The sequence below is a fragment of the Neophocaena asiaeorientalis genome, unplaced genomic scaffold, assembly GCF_003031525.2.
Source record: "Neophocaena asiaeorientalis asiaeorientalis breed wild unplaced genomic scaffold, Neophocaena_asiaeorientalis_V1.1 scaffold284, whole genome shotgun sequence".
In the NCBI taxonomy this organism is placed as follows: domain Eukaryota; kingdom Metazoa; phylum Chordata; class Mammalia; order Artiodactyla; family Phocoenidae; genus Neophocaena; species Neophocaena asiaeorientalis.
The window spans coordinates 346,995-353,012 of record NW_020173488.1 but is presented as its reverse complement, the minus strand read 5'-3'; positions in this window follow the sequence as shown (position 1 = coordinate 353,012).

Here is a 6,018-nt window from a genome sequence, read left to right as displayed (position 1 = left end):
TTGGTCTCCCCTCCCCAGCATGTTATATCAATAATCAGGTAGATATTTGTCCCACTAAAATACTTTCTTCATGAAAGTAAGAGCTTTATCTTATCTACAACTGAACACCCAGTGCCTGGAAAAGTGCCTTACATAAAATAAGTAAATTAATTATTTGTTAAATGAATTAATCAGTAAATCTTACATAACACAAAATGCAAGTATATGTCTCTATCTAGAATCTATCTATCTTGAAAATATAGGTAAAATAATTTGGGTTTCATTGTGGTAGTGATGATGGTCTGTAGGGTAGGAGTATATTCAAGAAAAATTTTCAGTTTTGATGGATAACTCTTATTTTGCCTATCTTATATGTCTGTGCAGTGGCTTACACTCTGGGTAGCTATATCAATCACGATCATAAAGATGGCTTTCTGATTTGGTTTATTATCATCCATATAAACAGGCTCTTTCTTACTTTTACATAACAAATTCCTCCATTATATGCTGAAAGGGTCTGGTTTCTCTGTGTATTTCTTTTTTTTTTTTGCGGTATGTGGGCCTCTCACTGTTGTGGCCTCTCCCATTGCGGAGCTCAGGCTCCGGACGCACAGGCTCAGCGGCCATGGCTCACGGGCCCAGCCACTCCGCGGCATGTGGGATCTTCCCGGACCGGGGCACGAACCCGTGTCCCCTGTATCGGCAGGCAGACTCTCAACCACTGTGCCACCAGGGGAGCCCTGTATTTCTTTATAGTGGTCACAATGTTGCCTCTGACTAAAGGAAAGACACCAGTATATAGAGTTAAAAGGAAGAAGTACCCTTGATGGCAACGTATATATACTTGTCATCTTCCTACTCTGCTGGCCAATGGTGTAAAGAGGCTATTAATAAACAAGTTTATTTATAAGGACATTAGAAAAATAGCATAGGGAAGAAGACAGCATTGCTTTCCCTATCTCCCAGAGAGAACAAATAAGTAGAAAAATTATAGCGAAAAAGCCAAGAACTCACATGAGCACGTTTATGCAGTTCACATGTGTGCATCTATCTTAAAGATATCTATAGACATGACTGTGTCCCTGGACTCAGCATTACTCACGGATATTAATTTCCTAAGAGTCAGAGCTTAATTGATATGCTAGATTTGGCTCTTTGCATTCATTTATTTGCTTAACCTAATTCTTAGACTAATTATTTGACTAAACAAGCAAGCTGTTTTCAATCAGCTTGTACCAAGTATGTAATATTGTCTTTTTTTTGTTGTTTTTTTTTTACCCCAGTCCTCTCCCTGCGCTCCGTCCAAAACCGAAACCCGAGCCTCAGCTCGCAGCCCCGCCGGCCCCGGCGGGTGAGCAGACAAGCCTCTCGGGTTGGTGAGTGCCGGTCGGCACCGATCGTCTGTGCAGGAATCTCCCCGCTTTGCCCTCCACACCCGACGCTGTGCACCACTCCGCGGTCCCGAAGCTCCCCCCTCCGCCTCCCGCAGTCTCCGCCCGCGGAGGGGCTTCCTAGTGTGTGGAAACTTTTCCTCCTTCACAGCTCCCTCCCACTGGTGCAGGTGCCGTCCTTATTCTTTTGTCTCTGTTTTTTCTTTTTTCTTTTGCCCTACCCAGGTACGTGGGGAGTTTCTTGCCTTTTGGGAGCTCTGAGGTCTTCTGCCAGCCTTCAGTAGGTGTTCTGTAGGAGTTGTTCCACGTGTAGATGTATTTCTGGTGTATCCGTGAGGAGGAAGGCGATCTCCACGTCTTACTCTTCCGCCATCTTCCTAGAGGTCCTGTAATATTGTCTTTTAGTGAATGTTGTTTCGAATATCATGAGGCAGTTAGTATTAAAAAAATAGGTTAGTATTAAAAATAAGTTAGTATTAAATAGGTTAGTATTAAAAATAAGTATATGTATCTTTCTGAAGGAAAATGACAAAAAATAATATACTGTTCATTATATTATATCCAAATAGAGTGGATATCCAATCATATACTGTCCACCTGCTGACAGTCTTCAATCCAAAGCAGAACCACTACTTTGAAACCTCCTCCAAATCACAAGCCCGAATATTTTAACAACAGCACACACACCCACATATACGCACACACATATATACTATACCTATGTACACATTTGTATATATCAGGGCTAATCTATAGTAATCCATCATTTCACAATAAAAATATTGTCCTTAATAATATTCCCTGATTTGAGATTAAGATTTCATTATAATATTAACATCCATTATATTTTTATGTAGATTTAAAACATATTTTAAATGTTTACATATATTATGTAATATCTAATTTTAATACTACTTTACACAAATATATATTCATTGTCTTTTCCATATTTTGAAAGCCACATGTTCTACAGTGAAAGACAATGAGAGAGGAAGAACAGGGATGAACCCTATTAGCCTTGTTGACCAAAGTTTAAGGAAGATGTGTTTCAACTTTATTTCAACATCTTTATAAACTATTAAATGCCAATAAATTTTTGAGATATGTAGAGTTATTTTAAAAAGAGAAGAAATAAAAGGAAATTTGATCCAATATATTCATACTTAAAATAACCAATAACACAATCACAAGTCTAACTTCTTGGGAAACCAGTCCAATACTCATATCATTTCCCCTTCCACCTCATTTTACAGCTTTGATCTTTCAGTTAATGTTTCTGTATCTTTTACAGTCGTTCTTTTTACATTTGAGTTTGATTTAGCTAACACATAAAAAATACACATATAAAGATTTATTCACTCAGGACACACTCTTCATTAATGAAGCCAATCAGCACTCATTTATTGAATACCTGCAATTGTCAGAAACTGAACTTGATCATTGTTTCTTAGTTCTTAGGAGCAATGCAATCTACACTGAGTGAAAAATAAAACCATGAGAAAAAAATACATATTCTATACAATAATATATATTGTATATATATGTATATATGTATATAATAGCACACATGTGCTATATAATAATATACTACATAAAATACTGTTACTACACAACACAAACTGATCATACTAAGTATGTTGAAATTCTTAAACAACTAGTCAAAAGCTATTATTATTTAGGAATTTATCAAAAAGTATCTAAACACAAAATCCTTCTTAAAAATAAGAGCTATTTAGTTAATCAAAGTTAGACTTTGAAAATATACAATGTGTTCGATAATTTCAACCTACAATAAGAGTGCAGGCATGAGTCAGCTCATTGCAAATCCTGAGACTAAATGATTGAGGGGAGTGGAGCCTATCCTTCCTGTTTTTTTCCAGTATCCATTTAAGAATCTCCTGATCATGAGAAATCCTCGTGGAAATTCAGCTACCAATTCACAAGCTTTAATAAATGATCTTGTTTTTTCTGAAATGAAAATTTGTTCTCGTGGGATAAATGGGTTTGAGATATTGTTGCTTTTATGGAAATTGCAGACATTTTATCATGACACTTCAATGCAGCATTTCTTACCTATTCATATTTATCTTCGGTTCTAAAGCTCTTTCCAAGTTTGTAAGTGACAGATAAGAATCGTTCCAAATTTAATCAGTGAAATTCTCAATACTATATTAGAATGTATCTTACTGCATAGATTTGATGTATTGCCTAAGAAAAGAAAAATATATACCCTGGTTTGGTTTAATATGCCTTTTCAGAAGAGCATTTGAATTAGCTAGAAACCGTTTTGACATGTACTTCAAGACTATAAATGCTGCAAATGACAGCTTTTAATCAATGTGATAAATAGCAAAGGTCTGTAAATAATTTCTAAAAATGAAAACTAATTTTCCACTCCCCCTGCTAGCAAATTTGTCAACTACAGTTTGGTAGAACCAAAACATCTGCTCCTTGAAGCTGTGTAAACTCTCACAGCAAAATGATGCATTATTTTGTTTTCAGACATACATTCATCTCATTGCTAATTTAGTATGTTTATGAAGTACTAAGTCCCTGATTGAAAATTTTGTGCAGTTACAGACAGAAGTTTTGTTGATTAAAGTTTGACAGACAGAAGTTTTGTTGATTAAAGTTTGAGCTTAGTATTTCTCTCTCTCTCTCTTTTTTTTTTTTTTTTTTGCAGTACGCGGGCCTTTCACTGTTGTGGCCTCTCCCGTTGCAGAGCACAGGCTCTGGATGCGCAGGCTCAGTGGCCATGGCTCACGGGCCCAGCCGCTCCGCGGCATGTGGGATCTTCCCAGACCGGGGCATGAACCCGTGTCCCCTGCATCAGCAGGCGGACTCTCAACCACTGCGCCACCAGGGAAGCCCTCTTCTTTTCTTGTTTCTTTCTTACTGTGCCATAGAACAAGTGTCTTCTTTCTTTTCAATTTCTTCTTTTATTTTGAAATTTTTATTTTGAAAAAGCAAATGCATATAAAGAATATAAAACACTGAATTAGAATATAGCAAGCATTCAGTAGTTCTTAGATATTATTATTATAAAGAATTATATTAAACATTAATGTGTTTTAATTTTATAATTAAAAATATATAGTTTTTGATAGCATGATGTTAGGATACTGTTTTGGTCAGTGCTAAATTAAGCATCTACTTTGTGCCAGGTGCCTTGTATACCAAAGATACTGGAGTACACCATGGGTATACCATGGATGTAAACATAAATAAAACATAATTGTATATTAAGTAATTTATTTAGTAAGGGAAATGTCTCAATGTATTTTGTATACCATTATCTTGATTGAATTCTAAGAAGGATTCCTGTAGTAAATAGTTTGGGGACTGGAGGAAGACTATTTCAGATAGGAAGAAGAACCTGAAAAAGGATACAAAGACAAGAACATGGACAAAAATATAAACTCCAGTATTTCTGGATATACACTGCACAGTGTGATATGATGGGACATTGATAAAAAATTATGTTGGGCCAGTCTACCAAGGCCATGCTTAGGGCCTTTGTATTATTTTTTTAACTGCAATGTTCTACATCCATCTATCTTTCATCTTTCAGTTCCTGTATATCTCTGCACATTTATCACCATTTTAGAAAGGCTTTCCCCAGTCATCCTATGTGACATAGAAAGTCTACTCTCTTCCACCCCTACTCCTGCCTTTTATTCTCATCCTGCTGCATTACCGTAAATGTCCTTAAAACTATCAAGCACATTATGTACTTACACATTTATATGTTTTATTGTCCATGTTCCTCAGTTAACGATCATTCCATTAAGGGAGCAACTTTGGTTTATTCATTGCAGTATTCCCTACTAGTACCTAGAGCAGTGCCTGGCAAATAATAGGCACTCAATAAAAATTTTTCTTAAATTATTGGTTTAACTTATTTACGCATTAATCAAAATTTAAGCATCATGCATAATTACCTACTTTAGTGGACACCTTTTCCCCTTTCCATTTCCCTGGAAAATTTGGATTCCCTTTTCTAGGTTATAGGTTCCTCTAGCACAATCTTCTCTTGTTCACTGCTAAATCCTGAGCATATAAATGGAACATAATAGGCACTTAAAATATATACGATGAAAGGATGAATCTACAACCATCATTCCAACGCCTTTGTTGTAAATTCTTCATCTGAGTCTGTATTTTATATACTTATACATTCTACTCAGGCGTTCCAGGTCTTCTTTAAAGACTATTCTTCTGAGAAGAGTACTTAATATGCAGAAAAAAAGTCAAATTCATAGAAGCAGTAGAATTGTGTTTGCCAGGAGCTGGGGGGTGAGAGAAATGGAGAGTGTCAGTCAAAGGGTATAAACTTCCAGTTTTAAGATAAGTTGTGGGGATCTAGTGCACAGCATGGTGATTATAGTTAACAATACTGTATTATATACTTGAAAGTTGCTATAGAGTAAATCTTAAGCAAAAAGAAATAGTAATTATGTCAGGTAATGGATTTGTTAACTAACCCTACAGTGGTAATCATTTTGTGATAGATAAGTGTATCAAATAAATTATCATGTTGTATACTTTAAACTTATACAATGTCATATCAATTATATCTCAATAAAGCTGGAAAAAAGTTATAAATGTATCATATTAGTTGACATATCTTTGTTTTAAACTTAGTGAA